Genomic DNA, 21,026 nt, shown 5'->3' with positions numbered 1-21,026 from the left:
GCTCCTTTCTGGTTTCCCTGTTCCAGTATACTTGTTTTGGGGTGTCTAACATGCTCCAGATTCTGCCTGGTATTCACCACAAAGTCTGAAAAACTCCAGCATGCCTCCTTGGCCTCACCAATTGTGCCTGCAGCCCAGCTGCCTTTGGAACTTCTACATGTGTATACATGCAAAGCACACAAATTTATACAGAGAGAAGAGAATTTATAAAGGGAGAAGTACAATGTAACCCCAAACATCAAGTACAATAGTCAAGATTTGAGATAGAAAAGATGCCACTGAGAAGGATTATTTCAGTGACAGGTTGCAAGAAGTTTACCAAGAAAATTTCCCATTAATCTTGTCTATTGGCACTTGATGTATTACTGTTTCAGGAGTTTTCCACCTCACCAGATTCTGAAAATACCTTGCTTTCTGGGCAGAGCTTCACAGCTCAGCTGCTGCACTGTGTGCTGCCCTCTACTGGGCACCAGGAAGTGCCACATGAATGAACCAACTAACAAATCCAGGTGGTTCGCTTTTGGTACTGAGGGACTGATCTTTCTATGCAGAAAAACTGGAAAAGTATCTCTTTCATTACATTCTAGGACTTTTTTATTTAAATATTCTACAAAGGCAAGATTTGAATGAAAGTGCAAATAGTGCATCGTGAAAGATATCTGTAAATCCTGTATCCCTGAATGGCCAAGAGTGCATGGTTTGGGTTACAAAAGTGATTTTACTTAAAATGTTACTTCTGGAAGGTATTGTTCTTAGTTTATTGTACCCCTACATGCTATTAAGTGTCTTTCTGCAGGAGAAAGACTATTTAGCAATATTTTTTGTGAAAAATTTAGAACTAGCTCCTGACACATCCAGCAATCAACTCATTAAAATTTCAGTGGAAGAAAACAACAGTCATCAATTATTGGCATTTGCTACACACCATGTACTTTACACATGATATCTACTCACACCTGCAGAAATGCCATCAGGGATACAAGTGTGTTTTAATGTTATGTATTCAAACTTCAATTTTGGGTTATGGATTTTGTATCAGTATATTAAAATGTTTCTCTACATTTCTTATTTGATGTTCCCAGCATTGGTCCATCACACATTATTTTGCTGTGAGACACAGCAGAGGATGGAATCTGAATTTTGATTGCATAAGGCCACATCCTTGGCAAATGATAGCCGAGCCTGAGGGCTCACCTGTATAATGAGAAAACCTGTCAACTGTGAGGATGCTGCAAGGTAGGAAAACACCCAGATGGTCAAGGGGCTGCTCAGCCTTCTCAATGCAGCAATTTAAATAGCCAAGGGAATCATGTTCCCAGAACTGCTGGCTAACTTATGGTTATCTGTACAAATGCATTATATGACTTTAAGAAGAATATTGAGTTGGCTGAACTCCATTTCTTTTTCTTAGCTTTTAAAATGTGAGGCAAATAAATCACTGATACTCAAATCACTCACTGCAGGAAGGGAGAAAGTTGCAAACTGCACATGCTTCCCCTCCTGCCAGCATCATGGAAATATTGAGGAGGTTTTCTGTTGTTGTGTTTACCTTCCACTGACAACTCTCCCCTGCCTCCTTCCCTCATCTCATCTGAAACCTGGACTCCTTCCTATACCCTTTGGTTGCTCGGGTGCAGCTGCTTGGACTTCCTCTCATGGTAGCTGGGGGTGAGCTGCATTCCAGCACCCTGTGGGGCCTGCAGGAATTTGGAGATAGAAATAAAAGTAGTGTTGCCTTGGATGTTCATTCATCATCCAGATGATACGCTCAGGATCTAAAAGCTGCTTCACTGGAACAGCTCACATTTCAGTAAGAAGTGAATGTTGAATGATAACTTCTATTGTACCTTGCAATTGCTATGGAATGAAAAAGTAGAGGAAAACAGAGAATGGGGGGCACTGGGAAACTGGTTGGAAAGGGGAAGGCTGTACCAACTAACAGGAAGCAATGGAGAACCTCAGGGGACACTGACACAGAAACCAACTTAAAAGGAGGTGAGTGAATGAGCAAAGCCCCATGAGCCACAGGTGGAGGTGGGAAGCCAGAGTTCCCAGCAAGCACAGGAGGGAATGTCCAAGAAGGAATGAAGAGCCACTGTGGCTGGAATGGTGAGCAAGGGGAGACACAGGAGAGGATAGTGGGGTAGAAGAAAGGAGGCCATTTGAAGGAATTATCCTTTCACCTTGAATGTGGGAGCCATTCCAGGGTGTTGGGCAGAGGCACTGAAGGAACTGGTTTGCCTGGGTCCTTGTTAGGAGCAGATGGAGTGGGAGATAAGGGCAGAGGCAGGAAGACCAGTCAGGCCACTGCAGTGTCCAGGGAGGGATGTCAGTAACTTGGACCAGATGGAGGGATAGAGGTGCTGAGAAGTTGGCAGATACTGGAGAGCTTTCCACTCCCAACTTTGGGTGGTGGTGAGAGACAGTATTTCCTCATCATTTATGGGACAGGTTTGCCATAGAGTGTAGGGAATCCAAAGATATTGGCCTGAGCAAATGGATGAATGGAACTCTTTGAATGAAATGGAAATGACATGTTTGGGAGGGTAAATTGGGAATGTGAAGTGTCCCTGGATATCTGAGAGATTGTCCCACAGTGCAGGAGAGATTTTAACTGGAGAACTAGATTTAAGCACCTGTGCATGACTCAGATATTTTAAGCCATGACACTGGCTAACATCAAAGAGTCTAAAGAGAGGAGATCCAAAGTTATGCCATGAGAGCAAGGAGAAGCCAGCAAAGAACAGTTTAGCAGGGGTGGCCATTATGGAGGAAAGAAGTGTGTATGTGGTGACCAGAGGGAGTTCATCAAGCAGGGCAAGTGCAGGGAGACAGAGAACCAATCTGTGGATTCAGCAAGGTGGAGGGCACCATGGAGCCTAAGAGTAGTCTTGGTAGAACCCTGGAGAGTGCCAGAAGAAGAGAGAAGTGGGGGTGAGAGTAGAGATGATTTTGCAGTGGGAAAGGGGCACTGATGGCAGTACTATTGGGGGAGATGATCTGCTGAATGGAAGGACCCTCATTTGTATGCAAATTATTCAGATGAGCAAAATCCTGCTGCCATGTGTGGCTGAGTGGGGAACTGCAGGAGTGATGCCTGGGATCCAGGACTTCTGAGGATCCCTGATGTAAGCAGAGCTAGTGCCTGGGGCCTTGGGTAAGGGGCTGAGATCAGGGGTTTTGATGCTCCTGGGTGAAGAGACAAGGTGAGGAAGCCATTGACATTGGGGTCAATGCTGTCTCAATGACCTTTAGGTGTCAATGTCAAAGTCTTGAAATTAGGACTAGAGGGGAGATGGTGAGTCTTGAGGTGGGCAGAGGAGGAGAGGAGTAATAGCAGAATGGACAGGTCAAGCAGTACCTTGACACCAAGCTGGGCTCCATCAATAGTCTAGGTTTCTTCTTCACCAGTGCAAAGCCCATATGCACTAAAAGAAAAGAGAGCATACCCACGTAGCAGAAATATCACGTATTAAACAAGACTAAAAATTGTCTGCTTCCGGTTGTTAAGGACTTTAATGAAGTTGTTATTTCCAAGTAATTTCCTAAGAGGAGTCCTTGGTTAAAGTCAAGAAATTTAGAGTCTTTGGGATCACTCTAGGGTGAAAGGAAATAACCCATTTGCCTATATTGAAAACCAGGCAGGGAAGCAGCAGTATGTCCAGGTGCATACTGGCTCCCCATCCCCTCCATGAAACCTGACTTTTCTTATAAATCTATCGGTGCTCAGCAGGAGAGAATGCTACACTGGACTATAGTTGCACAAGAACATGCTTTCTCTTTTAGCCTCAGGCACAGATCTTTTGTATCAAGGAAACCTTCAACATAAATAGGGCTCACTGCACCAGTTCCAGGTGCCTCGATTTGGGATGTGCTGATGCTGTGCTCTGCCTCAGGCTTGCATCCTGGCCTTGCAAGTCATTGTGGTCCTCAAGGCAATGACCCTGAAGGACAGAAACCCTTAAAGAACATGATTGTATCAGATAACTTTGTGAAGTCTCCTGTAACTTAAAAAAACTATTAGGTAAATTGAGGCCTGGGGTTAGTTACTAACTACACATTTTCCAATCACACCAATAAGATGAATTGCTCCTGAGTTGACAGAGAAGTGACAGGGCACCTGGTAAAATATTGCTAGAAATTTAAGAATCAAACCAGGCACAGTGGCACATGTCTGTGATCCCAGCACCTCAGGAGTCGAGGCAGGAGGATCACAAGTTCAAAGCTAGCCTCATCAATTTAGGAGGCCCTAAGTAATTTAGTAAGATACTGTCTCAAATTTAAAAAAAAAGGAGGACTGGGGATGTGGTTCAATAGTTAAATGCCTCTGAGTTCAATCCCTGATAAGAAAAAAAAAATTAGAAAATCAACAGGATCCTTTTTCTCATTTAGACTCCTAATACAGTGCTGCTTAGTAGACTTGTTCCTACTATTGAGTACCAGGTTCTTCCCACCTACTGCACATTTGCATAGCACATGTCCTGGACCCCTAATGCATCCCACCCATACACCTGAGCTGCTGCACCCTGAGTAGTCCCTCTGCCTAGGCATCCTCTCTCTGGACCTCAACCTGCAACTCACCTGGGTTCTTTGAGCTATGCAAATCCACCCAGGTCCCGTTCTCTGAACCCACAGTGCTTGAGCATCATGATTCTCGGTTGAGTGGGAGGCAAAAATCTCCTTTTCAAGAGTGGTGCAAACTTGGCTCTCCGCCTTTGCAGGGACAGCCTGTTACAGGCAGTGGTCAGAGAAATGACTGGGTGAAATAGGAGGACCTACCTGGCCTCCCTGTGAGATGCACCACTCAGCAGGTCAACCGTTGTCCCTTGTTCGCTTGCCCCATTTCAGTTTCAACCCTGATAGACTGGCCTCTTCAGAGCGCCTCCAAATGAAGCCAGCAGTGGGACTGCAACTGGTAGACTCTGAGATGCTAAGCCTAGAGGGATGGAAGAAGGGTCGACTCTACCTGCTTTCCTGCTCTACCTATTAAGCATCCCCAGATTTAAGTGACAGCTGATGTTATGAAGCGATATGTACTTAGCCCTTAGCACTGAAGAGCTTTTAACCAAATCCCTGCAGTGCCCAGCTTAAGTAAATGCAGCTACTGTCACCTTGGATTCAAATGAAGACATCCCAAGTCCACTCCTTGACACTGATCGCTGTGAGTGGATTCATTGCAATTTGTAAGCTTTTGAGTATTTTGCATCACTTAAATCTGAAAATAAATAAATAAATAAATAAATAGTATCAGTCTTCATTGTTTCCAGGTTTCTGTCATTCTTTGGCATTGCTACTTTTTTAAAAACCACCAATTCTTTCTTTTAATATTATAGTTGCATTGTTGTGCATTTAAATCCTTGACAGACACACACACACATACACACCCCAGAGACACATTATTAAGGCAAGCATTTTATTTATCTTTTATTGAGACACAGTATTTGTGTATCTCTATGTGGTACATTGTGGTAATTCAGCACCTATACAGAATGCATAATAATTAGGGTAATAACCACTTCCATCTATAGGGAAAATGGATTGTCAGGCTCCCTCACTCAGATATGCAGGAAGCAATGAATAAGATATTAAGTCAGGAACAATGAAGCATCTGTTTTCATATATAACCCCCAATATCATGCTTGGCATCCTGCTGGCTTTGTTTTAATCCTGCATATAGGCTAAGTAGGACTTCTCACTGCGTGGGCTGCCCACTCACCCTTCAAATAAAGGCATGCCAGGTCTCCCTGTGGCAGTGTGCCTTCTTGAGGCTGCCTGGTATTGAGTAGTTGTACGACACCATCTCTTCAACCATTACTTTTTTCTGTGTTGGGAATTGTGTGTTGTTCTACTCATGTTTAAGTATATCAGATTGTTTTAACCTAAAAATACCCTACTGTGTTAAAGAATAACCAGAACTAATCCTTCTTGTGTTTTGGGACCCCCTACTTCAACTTCTCGGGGTCCTCCTCTCTCCTGCTCTTCCCAGTCTCTGGAACCCTGCTTCCATTTTGTTCTCCTGTGATACTGACTCATTAGTTTCCACAAATGACTGAGAATGTGTGGCATTTCTCTCTCAGTGTCTGGCTTATTACACTTAACACAATCATCTCCAGTTCCACCCATTTTAATGAAAATGACAGGATTTCATTCTTTTCATGGCTGAGTAATAGTTCATTGTGTATATATATTACATATTCTTGATCCTTTCAGACACTTCAGGGCATCTGGGTGGATGCCCTGTTTACCTGTTACCAGTAGTCCTGCAATAAAAGTGTGTGCAGGTATATTTTTGGTATGACAAGTTCCTCTCCTTTGGATATATACTTTTAGTAGTTGGATTGCTGGATCATATGGTGGCTCTATTTTTAGTTTTTTGAAGAATCAACATATTGTTTTCCACAATGGCTGTGCTAATTTACATTTCTGCCTACAGTATGAATTCCCTTTTCTCCAAGTTCTCTCTAGCATTTGTTATTTTTTAAAAATAATCTTTATATTACTGCTTTGAGATTCCGTCTGTGTCCTACAGAAAATGTCTTGCACTGTCAGGGTCTAAATGTAATGTCATCTGTGCACTGTCCATGCACACATATGTCCATAACACATTGTTCTATTTATCATATCTTGAAAATATTCTAAAAACTAGAAAAACCTAACTCCTCTTCCTCAAATTGACTTCAGAATTATTGCATTGGGTTGCAAAGTACAATCAATTATGAAGTACTGTTAATTTGGGGCTCTGTTAAATTTAGACATTGGTTTTCTTCCTCTAAGTTTTGGAGTCCTCTTTCTGATTTTTCCAGAAAAGTCCTTGTGCTCATAAGTGATTACAAGGAAGATGCCTATGGTGTCAAGTTGCTGCTGAGAGTTAGTCATGGAAACCAGCCTTGGGAGTCAGCTGGGTAGTGACATTTCTCAATGAATGTTCTAATTTAGGATTCTGATTCATCTGGTGGATAGTATGCCAGAAAGATGGAATTGGGAAAAGGAGGAGAAGAAGAGGAGAAATGCTAGTGCTTTAGACTGGGTGAGCTGCTCCCAGACATCATGGTGTCCATTGTCGCCTCCATCCAATTGTCCAGCCCAGGGCTCAGATGGAGCCAGTTCTCAGTATGTGTTGCCAGAAATAGCATTAATCACAACTAGTCTGCATCCTTCAGCAAGTACCTATACCCTATGATACCTTGGACACTCTCCAGTGAGTCTTCCTTAATGCCTTTTAGAAAATGGTATAGTTTTGCTGCCTACTGGTATTTCATGTCATGAGAGTCATCCCTGGGAACCACATCATTTCCATATCTGTTTATCATCAGTCTTTCACCTTTAGGTTGTGAGGGTCACCTGGGAGGGGACCTGGTCTGTCCTCTCACAGTACTTAGATACAATGGTTCTTGGCAAGCAGTAGGTACTCCATTAATATGTATAGAGAGAATAAATGGATGGATGGATGATTAAAATCAATATGGAATCCAATAGGAAATCAGTCTACATTATCTCTCTCAACAGCCCCATATGTCACACAATTCTTATTATCAGTATTTTGAAGAAATAAAATGCAATTAACAACCAACCAACCCATAACTGTTCTCCTCTGTTGGCTCAAAAAAAAAAAAATTAAAAGAAAAAGAAAAAAAAAACAGGAGGGGAAGAGGTAGTGGGAGCAAAAGTGTCATTCAAGATGGAAAAAGGAATACAAAGAAACAAATGGCAGATGACTAAATATGACTCATATTCATGTGTCAAATACATATCAACATTATATCGACTATACCCACAAAAAATTTTGTACTTGTAATGAAAACAACTCTCAGTACCCAGTACTGCAGAGCTCCTGCTTTAAAAACTTGCCTCAGGGGAAGCCCAGACACTTGTATGTGGAGCCCCTCTGATGATACTGAAGCCTGACAAGGTCAGAGCACTGACAGTGGCCCAAGGGGAAAAAATTGAATTAAGTGTAAAAAATATGATGAATCCATTTTTATGGAGAGGTCAGAGGTACCTGCCATAAACCTGACTCTGGACCTCACAGTTTGACAGCCAACCCTCAAATATCAGGCAGTGCACTGCTGTTCTCATCACAGAAAAGCTGTTGAGGATAATGTGACTAGCTTATTTCAATAGACCTCCAATTTTAATACACAATAATTGTAATAATAACAATTACCTAGAAGCCTTAGGTACAGATTCCATATCCTGCTCTTCCTAGTTCCTGATCCAGAGATGGAACTCTTTCAGTTGAGTGCCAAGAAGCAACTAAGATGAAAATACTGCTACAACCTGATCTAGGAAGTTCTGCACAATAATCCTGCCATGCTGTACTGGCCACACATGCCAATCCCATTTCAGCATGAGAGGAAATTGAACATGGTGTGAACACCAAGAGGTAATGACCCTTTGGAGAACAATTCAGAAACTGCCCCCATGTCCATGTGTCTCTGTTAGTCACAGTAGTCCAGAGAGAACAAACCAATAGGATAATAAATACATAGTTCTCTCTCAGTATCCATGGAGTATTGACTCCAGGACCCCTTGCAGATACCACTAATGCTCAGTTGTTATATCAAATGACATATTACTTATTCACAGCTCCCATTTCCTTTGAAAAATGGCTTTTTTAAAACTGATACATAAAACCACAAAGTTGATTTGATTATATGTATCAGTTTTAATGTGTATAGCAGCTTGACTCACAATAGCTAACCTATGGAACCAACCTAGGTGCCCTTGAAAAGATGAATTGATAAAGAAAATGTGGTCTATATACATATGTTGGAATATTACTCAGCCTTAAAGAATGAAGTTATGGCAATTGGAGAATATCATGCTAAGTGAAATAAGTCAATCCCCCAAAACCAAAGACTGAATGTTCCAGGTCTCATTTTTAAAATAAAGTTACAATTTTTGAAGCCATTTTGTAGGGCTGTGAATCACTATCTTCAGGAGACTGTTTCTCTGCATGTCAGCATCAAGGCCAGAGCACCAGGAGCATGTTGGGTGTGTCCCCTGTGATTTAACCTTTTGAACATCTTCCCTTCTGCTCAGGTAAGGCTGAGGACCTGTCAGAGCACTGTTGGAGGCTTCCTGGCTGTTCAAGGTGTGACCTGGTGGTCAGGGTGTCACAGGATCCTTGAAATAAATTTCTTCCGTGTGTGTAAGAATAAAGGAGACCCTGGAAAGAAGGATGTGTTCTTGTTTTCTTCTCGCCTTCATTTTATCAGAAGAGCTGCCTTCTCTGAAGCATATGGTGGCAGCCCTGGTTTGCATACACAGTGGTACTAAACATGAACTTCCTCAACAGATGTGCTGATGCTTGGTCTATACACTAAGGGGCACTAATGGCGATTGGGCAAGAATCTGGCCAGTGTTATTTCATGAACAACCATGATCAGCACATTGAACTTGAATTTCATCTGAGTGGTTCATTTGGTTACTGTTTTCTTAGAACTGTGTGGAGCATGCAAGGCCCACCCCATCATGTATCCACACATGAGCTGAAAGCTACCCTTTGATCCCAAATGCCTGAAATAAATTGTGATCTTTTCAGTGCATAAGATTCTGTCAAAACTTGTGCTCTTCTGTGCCTTCTCAAGAGATCTTTCTTCTCTTAAACTTAATATCAGTAGGCAATCTGAGAGAAAGGGAGATGGATACGGATGGGTCTCCTGACCAGAAGAATGGAGAGAAATCTTTACTCTCTAGAATTGGGTTCCTTGAGGCTTACTAAAGGCAAGAGGGATAGTGAGACATTTGGCCATTCTTTTATTAGTATAATAAAATTTCTGAGATTATCAATGTAAAAAGAGGAAAGGTTTATTTTGGCTTAGAGTTTTGGAGCATTCAGTACCCAGGCTCACTATGATCCATGGATGTGGGATCCAAGGGTCCAGGCAGTCCTGCCTGTACAGTCTTGCTGGTTGCAGTCCACATGGCCACTATCTTGGGCAGGTGTTGCATGCTACCTGTACTTTTCCTCAGCAGTCGTACCTGTCACAGCATCTCTGCCTTCCTGGGGTCTCACAGTAGCTTCAGCTTCACTCCCACAGTGCCACACATCACCCTGGAAGGGGCTATCTTGCAGGGGCTCTGACCTTGCCATGCACTGCCTGGCCTCCCAGGCCATTCTCTGTATACTTTTGGTGGGAAGTGAGTTGTTGCAGCCATTGCAGAAAATAGTATGCAGGTTCCTCAAAAAATTGAAATATAATATTATGATCCATTGATTCCACCTCTGGATTGTTTGGTTACAGACAATAATTCACTGTATAATCTCAATATATTCTTCCTCACACCAGTATACTTATAAAATATAATCTTAATAAATTTGTGGAAGAAGAGCCCTATAACAAAAAATGTGCCTAAGTTCCTTGTAAGTCATAATGCAGTCCCCTAATGTCAGCCTCCAGATTTAGATAGTGTAACAAACCTTTATTTGTTTAGACTCATTTCCAGAGAATTCCTGCTTGCAGCATGTTAGAAGAGCCTTTTCCCTCCCCTGCTCTGTATCATACTTTTCTGTCAGGGTCCAGGAGTGGCTCTGCTTGAGACTGCCATTAATTGTCATACTGACAAAATGATCAAGAGACCATCAACTTCTGACCATTCCTATCATGTCCCCTAGGACTCAATCCTTATCCAAAGAATCTGCCAAGAAACAACACCCATTCAGCTCCTGTCATTCACCCATCCCTCTTTTCAGGCCCTCACCACCTGCACCTCTCCATTCTCCTCCAGGCATGCCCATGGTGTGATGGATTGCAATGTGTAGTTTTGTGATGGGTCCATGAATATACTAACATGTGTGACTCCTAACCAACTTAATGCATTGCTTATCATCAACACCACTTATTATAATACCATTATAAACCAGACACTAATGGGATTACATCTTAAGGAAATGAAGAATGTTAAGAAGCAAAATTATCCTTAAGAGCACAATTGCAATCTACCCAAATATTCAGTAAAAGAAGATCATATAAGTTACAGAGCATTCATACTCAGAAAATCCTCTTGTGGACATGAAAGTTAATGATCTAGATCTTTTGGTTGGCATGAGAAATGTTTGTTTTTTATGTGAAAAGGAATATCAGTTAATTTTCAATTTATGTGCCCAGGGGATTGTGGGATAAAGTATGAATCAGCACCATCTTACTTGGGTTCAGACTCCCACAAGATACAATTGACTGGGCAGCCAGTAACAACAGGAATTTATTTCTCAGAGTTTTGCAACCTGGGGGTCCACCATCAAGATGCTGGGATGTGGATTCTGGGGAAGTCCCTGTTTTGTGTTGCAGACTCGCAGTTTCTCCTTGCATCTTCCTATGGTGGAAAGAGGGCCAGAGAGCTGTCAATGGTTTCTTTTCCAAGGGAAAAAATCCTGCTCCTGAAGGCCCCACCCTTGTGACATAATCACTTCCCAAGGGCCCCACCTCCTAGACCCACAAGCAAGGAATTAGGGCTTCCAAATATGAGCTTTGTGGGAGGACACATATTCATTCTGTAACAAGCCTCATGTATTCCACTGCAGTTTTAAAGAAAATATGTGATTTACTTACAAAATAATTATAGGAGTGTTCAAGGAGGCCATGCTGGCTAACTCCACTGAACTTCTTTTCCCCCAAATATTCCCAAGCACAGGCAGAACAAGGTAAAACAAGGAACACTGAGGAAATGTTTGGGAAGAACATATCCAAAGGGGTGTCACTTGTCCAAGAGCCTTGGGCTTCTGTCTTTCTTCTTAATTGTGCTTGGGTAAGTTCCCTTTGGTCTTCTGTACCCTCTGGCCACACTGCTGCATCCTACCTGGGGCTCTGAAGGTGAGTGCTGACCTTTCCTGACTCAGTCAGTGCCTTACTCACTCTTGACTTCTAATTGGGATCAGCCAGAGAGTCAGTCACCTGCAAGGGAGAATAGGAAAGTGGGGGAATAAGGCTGAACTTCTTATGCTGATGTCATCACTCATGTCAAACAGTCCAGTCCAGGAACATACCTCTTCTTGTCCTCTTTAACCCAGAGGGATGTATTGTCAGTTTCATGGGGTAGTCAACACCCTCAACATTTCAGTGGCTACTAGAACAAACATTTGTGACTTTGTTCTCCTGGTCTTGGCTAAACTTGGTCCAGGCTGCCAGTTGGGTTCAGATTTCCCCCATGGGTCTCCTTTTTCTGGATCCATCAGAGCACATTCTTCTGTTGGAAAATGACAGAAGCACAAAAGGAAGAGCATGGCAGGCAAGGCCAGGTCTGGCGCTTGCTGGTATCCCAACCTCCACTGTATTGTATTGCTCTGAGCAAGTCCATCAGCCCTGTCCTAAACCAGTAAGGTTGAGAGGGACTCTCTATTCTGGGAGACACCTCAAGGTCACATGGTTCAGAAAGAAACACTAGAACAACTGTTCTCTCCATCCCAAATGAGTGACATCTCTGCTGCTGCTGTCTCTGGAATACAACACTATTGCATGTTATTGATCCTAGACCCTGTCTGGCCCTATACTTCTCTACCTACATGGGGCTATGTTGTAATAAACCCATCAGAAAACACTAAAAGTCAAAATGCACCAATGCAGCGAACCTACCACACATCCTTGCTCTGCAGCACAGTCCACTGTAGAGGGTCACAGCCCACTGTAGAGTCACAGCCCAGTGTAGAGGGTCACAGCCCACTTAAGAGGGCCACAGTCCACTGTAGAGAGTCAGATGTTCCCTCTCCTGATCCTGAGGCTGGCTGGGAGCAGGGCTCCAGCCACAGTCCAGCATCGTGAGAGATCATCATACTATTTATAATGGGTCCAGGAAAGGATGCAAATTCAAAATATGGTTTTTACTGAATGCACGTCATTTCTGCATCATTGTAAAGTCAAAAAATCCCAAGCCAATTGGCCAGGGGAACCTCCCTGGTGCCAGTCACAACCATTCCCTGATCTTGCTGGGCTTGTGAAGAGGTGATGGGGAATGGCAGGGGGAAGAGGTGGGCCCCTGGATACAAGGAGAACTGGAGAAGTTAAATCAATCCACAGATGCTATCAACAGGCAGGAGACTGAACCTGAGAATACTCATCACAAGTTCCTCTTGGTTCTGGTTGAGGCAACAGTGAAACTGGATGAACTGGTGAGGAAAATTGGCAAAGCCTTGGAGGACTGGAAGACCTATTGGGAGACATGGAGTGGGGCATGGGAGCAGCAGGCTCAGAAAGCCACTCAGGATGTCCAGAGGACCACAGACATGCTCTTTGCAGTCAAAGTGACCTCCATCTACTGTAGGATGACAGGCTGTAGTTGACCTGGCAGGAGATGGAGAGTCTGGAAGTGGGGCAGACCAAGAGGAGAAGCAAGCTTGTTCTTAAGGAGGCTGCAGCCAGGTTCCAGGTACAATACTGCCATAGGCAGCATGTGACAGCTGGAGAAGAAACTAAAGAGGGCCATCAACAAGTCCAGAGCTTATTTTGAACTCAAGGGAAAGTACTGTCTGCAGCTTGAGCAGCTGAAGAAGACTGGGATGAACTGCAAGCCACACTGACACTGGCAAAGGGCGAGTGCTAGGCAGCCCTGAAAAACTTGGGGAGGATCTCCAATGAGATCCTTCACCAGCCTCAGCTGTGCTTCAGTGCCAAGGGGTCTGGGGGCTGTGGTGGTCACCAAGGGCAGTAGCAGGTCATTGGAGGACCAGGTGGGGAGCCAGCCTGAGCTGGATGCTGTTTCTGTAGTAACTTTGTGTTTGAAGATGACTCAAAAACAGTTTGAGTCAGGTTTAGTTCAGGACCACCGAGCCCATCTGAGATATCCAACCAGTTCCCTGCAGTCAAAGGATCTGGCAGCCTGGATCTGTCCAACCCAGTGTCCCTGTCAGAGTTTGGGAATATGTTCCCAGTGCTGGGTCCTTGAAGTGAATGCAGCAGGGCATCCTTCCCTGAATGTGAGGGAGAATGAGGAGACAGGGCAGAAGGGGCATAGAAAAAATCAGTGCAAAGCCAACAACAATCGAGGTCTCAGCAACTGGAGTGGCGGTGGTAGCAGGGCCAAGAGCCAAAGCGACACCTCCCCTGAGGGCCAGGCCTTGGAGACCACGTGAAGCATCTCTCCTTTCAGGTCTCCAAGGAAAGAGATGGGATTGTTGCTGACCTAAAAAAATGGTGGCATCCAGGGCCCTGGCCCATGTTCAAATCAGTATTTATACATGAAACTGGAGAATGTTGTGCTAATAATATATTAAATAATATATGCCAAATCTTAAGCATCTACTCTAAACTACACTAATGAAGTTTCAGTGACCTTGAGGGCTGAAGGATTTCCATCTGGTAAGAGCTCTTGAGCTGGGTTTACAGAGCAGGGTTGTTGCAGGTGGACTGTGACCAAGGTCACAGCCTTTGCAGAGCAGTCCCTGTAACAGTGCTGAGGAATCAATAATTAGTTCCTGTGAAAGAACTGAGCCAGGAAGAGGGCTGGAAGCTTGATGAAACTGGGAGTGCCAACTTGCATCTCTTTCCCTTCTTACCCCAGTTTGGGGACAGCAAGATGTTCTCTCCCATTATATCCCAGAGCATCTAAATTTTTAAAAAAATCTAAATACTCACAACACACGTTTTTGACCTAGTGAAGGCTTAGCATGAAATGCAAGAACACAATTCATTTCCATTACCTCTGGTGTTCAGAGGTGCTTTTTTTTTTTTTAAGTGTGCATGCTGGGACATTCATCAACCATTTTCTAGAAAGACTGCTATGAACTACACTTTTTTGGGGGGAAGGTGAATAAGAGTGTGGGGAAGGGGGAAGAGGATAGTAGGGACAGGTCATATAAGGTGATTTGTAACTTTGGGAAGGAGGTTCTATAGAACAACCTTATCATGCCAGTCAAGGGGATTTACTCTAAGAGAATTGCCTGTGAAGAATTGTTGCCATTGTTGTATCTAGCTTGACAAGGTGTTGATTTTTCTGTAGGTGTTACTTTAAAAACAAATTATTTAAGGGTATGTTGCACTAGTATTCCTTAGAGGAGATTGTCCTTAAAGCTAGGAAATGGGGTAGGCGTGTGTTGGTTAAGGCTGTTAAATAGAAGCAATGGTGTCTGTTATGCTCATACTATAAGTATTAAGACTGCTCTTTTTATTTTCATGATTATGCATATTTAGAACACTGTATTTTATTTGTCCCATTACAAGAAAATTTAGCATTTCTAAAAGAAAGCCACCTCCCCAGTTCATGTTGTTTGTTAACTGTCAGAGCTGTATACTTTAGTCATTGGTATATCTCTTCATACTGTAGTGGTTTCTCCTTTTTTATTGATGAATACAGTATCCCGATTACAAGATTATTTGGTACTTACTTTAATACCTTGAATATAATAAAAACTGCTTATGAAAAAGAATCCTAACGTCAAATTGTCTTCAGTTGGGGTCTGCCTGCACCTGTAAATAATTCATGCATGTGTTATTTTTATTTGGTATTTCATTACTTTAATATATTTTTGGTGTTTCTATCACTTACCAACACTCCTCAGCTTACCTACTGTGGGGATGTAAACAGGTTCTTGATTGGACCCTGAAGAACCCATCATGGAACTGAACACTTCCTCTAAGCCCAGTTTGGGGTGAATAAAAACCATATTTACAAAAATAGCACCCTCTCTTCACTGAGTTCATACACTGCTGTGTGCCCTGCACTCAAATCTTTGCATGTGTGACCTCATATAGTTACTATAAACAATCTGGGCTGGATGTTCGGTTATTATTCCAATACAAGGAAACTAAAACTCAGAGTAGTAAAGTGATTTACCTGAAGTCAATTAGGTAGGAGGCTGAAAAGACAGGATGTCAACCAGCTTCTCCTGGCTTCACAATCCTTTCCTCTTGCACTTTCCAGTCTCCTATTGCCAAAAAAATATTGCTTTGCAAATATAACCTCATACATCTGCACTCCATCTTTGTAGAGAAGGTGAATTTACAGTGCCCAATTGGTGGATGAGAAAATTGAATCTCAGGTAATTGAACCTAATTCTTCAGAGTTCCTTAGCTATAAATTTATAAATCTAAAATACCAATCTAGTTCCACCAGAATTCAAAATCCATCCTCCTTCCACACAGCTCATGGCTGGTCATATCTACTCTCTTACCAAGGCTCCATCCTGAGAAGGTCCCAGAATGAACTCTGCTGGCTCTGACCACAGCCGCCTGGACAGAGATTGGCCTCCTCTAGCCTTGCTATAATCTCTTCTCTGATTGCCTGTCTCCTTTTCAGGCTCTTCAAGCTCTCTACTCCTGTGTCAGTTGTTTGACATCACCTGTCATTCATGTTTTTACAGGTGTCTGAGGAAGAGAAAATTCATATTGATTTTAGAATGACTCAAGATGTAAATGACTGGTCATGATTAACTTGGCCACCCTAAAAGGGGATGATATTGACTTGACCAGGGGTATAATTCTCATGATGGCCCAAAAAAACTCAATTACAGAGCAGCCAAATGTCTATGTAGATCCTTAAAGTGGCCACAAACTACCTGCAAATCTGGGTATTGCTCATCTAGAGCAGACCATAGCCTCTGTCTGCTGGATCAAAGTCCAGTGACTTCCTTTGGAATTGAATCAGGTGTGAAAAGAGCTCCTATGCCATTTGGTTATGAAAAATGGTTATGATGATGAAGATGATAATGCAATAGCTAATATTCATAGACCACTTTGTATACATCACTTCATTTTGATATTCACAAAGTCTCTTCACTAGCTGTTCTAGTCAGCTGCAAGTGCTAAGCAAAATACCTGAACCTGGGAATGTTAAAAATTTTTTTTTTTTCTCTCCATTTGGGAGGCTGGGAGTTCAATGTCAAGGTTCTAGCAGATTGAGCTTCTTGCTCACAGCTGGCTGCCTTCTCACTGTGTCTTCACTTGGCAGAGAACACATGAACTCTGATCTCTTCCTCACCTTCTAAGAGTACTCAACTCATCTTGGGAGCCATGTCCCCATGTCGTTATCTAAATCCAACTCCTACAGACCCCACTTGTCATGGCATTGCACTGGCATTAGAGATTGAAGATATAAATTAGGAGAAGACACAAATATTCAGTAGGGAAGCCATATGGGATCCTGGGCATGTTTTGTAGCTTCTGTGTGCTTCTGTTTCCTCTTGCAGAAAAGGGCGATATTAACACCTAATCTAGGCACATGTGTATGTGTGTGTGCATACATACATATCATTACATTCAATTTAAAAATAAATTACTAGACAATATGTGCAAGGGACTCTAGATGTTTTTAGAACATGAGTATACAACTCTAAGTATGCAAATATAAGCTGAACCCAATTCTAAGAAAATTTTTCAGTGTGGGAATAAATAATTCCCAGTGAGAGAATAAAAATGGGGTTTTGTCCTGATGATATAAACTTTAAAGGAGATCAAATACATACTTATGAAATTTAACTTGATAATGTAGAAGCAATTATATATTTATATTATACATAATATGAGAACTATGTATTACTGTATTGTGCTTCCACATTTAGAAATCAATTGTTAACTCAATTTTTTCACAGTCATTTCCAACATCAATGTTTTCTTATGTCCAAAGCAAAATTTTGAATCTTCAAAGGCAATTTCCAGGACTCCAGGTTCTGTTCCATCTAAGAAGAGGGAGAGAAAGGTCTTTGTGAATCAGAACATTGTTGACAATCACAGCAAAGACTTTGTGTGGCTTAGTATATGTACAAGTTCATCCTCTAAGTGTGTATCTGTGGTCACAATGTACATTCCTTTAAATGACTGCACAACACCTGCATACAACACCATCCATACACTCAAAAATGTAAGGCCACATTCAAGGAATCCTGGTCAAATCTGAGTTCAATTTCTTTAACATTCATTTTTACTGATTCCACCATGTCACCTCTTAAGTCAATATGTCCCCACCCTAACTATACATAGTATGTCAAAATGACCTTCTTGAGAAACCCCTACATTAAGCATTCCTAAGGACTCCCTCTTTCTCATGAGAAGGGGAGTCTATCTAGAAGTAAAACATGAAGGTGGTACACCCCAATGACAATGATGAGGGCCCCTTGGGTGCTGGGATCCTTCTTTATAGGCTGTTTTTATAATTTTTATAATTGCTGTTTTAAATGAGAAATAAAGACTGTGTTTACTATTGTTATTAGAAATTAAAGAGCCTGACCAATCTCAGGCTCCAGGACCTCCTGGGTGTGGCCAAGTTCCCTCACCCCCTTCATCCAGGCAGTCAGCGCCCCAGACACCAGAGGCAGGCATGATCTAGGAGGTGTCCAGATTTGTGCCCTATGCAGCAGGAAAAGGGGTCTGAAAGAGGACACTGAGAAATTCCCAGCCTGAGAGCTATGGAGGGAGGCCTATGGTAGGGGACACATTCCAACTCACAGCCATTTTCCTGACAGTACTATGAATTCACTACACTTGGGCAAGTAGTGGTCCTGGCCACCCCAGAGGAAGATTCAAGACATGTACCAGCTCAGCTGTGCTGTCACAGGGAGGTCCTGCACACCGAGTCTCAGGCTCACGTTCTTGGCAACCCCACCCCAACTTTTTCACCACTGGAAGAGGAGTACTAGTCTGTGGTTGCACACAGCTCATCTGGGTTATGGGTGATCCCTCTCTATCCAGGGTCCTGGTCCCCACTGCATCCTGCCAGGCAGTACCACCAAAAGGGGTCAGGAGGATTCACCTCTGGGAATAACAGCACCAGGCACCATGAGCACCAGCGACACCTTCACCCTGCAGGCTGCACCTGGGAGAACCACGGGGCAGTGAGAGGACCTGAGGAGCATCCATTTTGGACAGTGGTCCCAGCTGAGGGTCCCTCCTGCCTGGCTCCTCCAGGCACTGCTCACAATATTTTTCCCAGTCCAGAAACCCACCCAGCACTCCACCTGCGATGAAGAGTGGCAGATCTTCACAGCTGAGGGCGGAGGAGCATGCACAGCTGCTCAGTAAGTTATGGGAAGCTTGAGGTCCAAAACTCACACCTAACTCTGGCAGGGTGTCCTTCCATCTGCAGGACACCAATACGCTTGACAGATTGAACCTCCAACAGTGAATGCTGAGGGAATCTCTAGGTCTGTAAGGTGTCTGTGTTGGATTGAATTGGTCAAAGGTGAACAGGTCTTCCACTGTGGAATCAGTAGGAGGCCTACTAGTGTCCCCAGAACAGCTAAGCAAAGACACACTCAAACAATTGGAGAATCTTTATACTGAATTCGAAGAAAGCAGCCCAAAATAAATAAAACCAGACTTTGTGAGCACACGAGCTGGGGTATTCTGGCTTCCCTACAGAGGGAAAGGACAGTATACCAGGGTACCAGTCCCTCCCAGCCTGCCCTGCTGAAGCCCTCAGTCAGAGATTGGGGGCACTCATGCCCTGTTTTCAGCAGCTGTCCCCTCCAGTGTTCCCAGAGGAAGTGCAGGAAGACAGTCCCTGATCCCAAGCTACCACCACCAGAAAACTTGCTCCCCAGCAGTTCCCCTTCTGTCTGGCCAGACCCTTGCAGGACCAGGACAGCTCTCTGGTCAAGCGCTTGCAGGGCAATGGACAGCTCTCTGACAGCTCTGGGGTGGGGCATGGGCAGAGGGATTCCTGCCTTTGCAAGAGCGCCTAGCTGTCAAACCCACCACCGCCTGCGCTCACCAGATACAAACGCTGGATCACACCTTCACTGTGACAGCAGAGGACAGTGTCCTGTCCCAGGCCCAGCAAGTGATATCCTGGTGATGCCATCCCTGCTTGCTCACTTGCTGCACACCTGCAGGACCAGTCCTGTGCTGGTGCACCACCTATCTCCTGTCCTTGCTTCCCCTTTCAGAGGCCCATGGCATCTCCCACTGGCAGCCCTGCTCCAGCCCACCACCACCCTCCTCCACCCTTGGTGGCATGTGGAGTGTGCATATTGGGACCTGAGCCATTGCCCACCTTTCCAGAGAAGAGTGCCCTCAAGGAGGCATGGGCCTGTCCCTGTACTGGAAGCATAGGTACCACCAGCAAAAACCCCCATGTGTCACCCTAGTACCCACCTGCTGCATATGCCCCAAGAGCCGCCCTCTACCTGCCAGCCAGAGTCTACTCAGCCCTCCCACCACCCACCACCTCCACTGACTCCAGCCCAGCTGTGCAGCCATTCTGGACACCTCTGAGGAGGGGCACGTGCGCTGCACCAGCGCGAGAGGAGGGATCCCTGCCATCACCACAACTGCTGCCCTTCAACCACCATCTACAACCCTTCCCAGAGGATCAGGAAACATCAATGTGTCAGCTGGTGGATCAGCAGGTTCTGGATCCAAAACCGCAGTGCCCCCACTCCACAGTCCCCCCAGGATCGAGGTATGCTCCAGGCACGCGGTTTCTGTGACTATCCCTCTTGCATCTGGTGCATGCACATGGACCTTTGCACGTGCACCTTTGCATGTGCATGTCCGTTCCTGGCATGACCCTGCTCATGCCCTGGCAGACCTTTGCATGTGCAACTTTGCACGTGCACCTTTGCACGTGCGTGTCTGTTGCTGGCATGACCCTGCTCATGCCCTGGTGGACCTTTGCATGCGCACCTTTGCACGTGCACCTTTGCACGTGCATGTCCGTTACTGGCACGACCCTGCCTCATGCCCTGTGTCAACAGTTTTCTGCACGTGCCCAGGGTTCTAGAATCATTACCTTCCCTAGCCGCGACGTGGTAACAGGTCTAACTGCTGTTTCTCCTGAAACCGGTTCACCGCACTAGAAGGACCTTTTGTGCTCGCCGCTATATTTCTGAATTGCGCCGTACTAATTGCTGCCATGGGTATGTCCCAGAGCAAGCTTTGCCCCTCACCATTGGCCCCCAGGGACCGGCCAGTGGCATCCTCCATGAAGCCCTATCACAGCTCCCACAGACTTCCCTATTCTGGTTGGCCACTCTGGGCTGCCTGGTACCGTGGGGACACTCACAGGTCATCCTGCCGCCGGCTTGCAAGGGCACATTGGCGGTTGAATCAAGCACCTCCTAGGTGTTTGTCCAGGGTCCTGAAGACCGTTCTACACTTCCT

At 44.3% G+C, this 21,026-nt stretch overlaps 1 pseudogene; it reads left to right on the top strand.

Moving 5' to 3' along the window:
* LOC124973595 (SH3 domain-binding protein 5-like) overlaps positions 1-18,761 on the top strand; it is a 62,622-nt pseudogene extending 43,861 nt beyond the window's left edge.
* Positions 18,762-21,026: the final 2,265 nt, after the last annotated feature.

This window comes from Sciurus carolinensis, unplaced genomic scaffold (assembly GCF_902686445.1).
Source record: "Sciurus carolinensis unplaced genomic scaffold, mSciCar1.2, whole genome shotgun sequence".
In the NCBI taxonomy this organism is placed as follows: Eukaryota; Metazoa; Chordata; class Mammalia; order Rodentia; family Sciuridae; genus Sciurus; species Sciurus carolinensis.
Note: the sequence above shows the minus strand (reverse complement) of the source record. Positions and strands in the feature narration are given on the sequence as shown.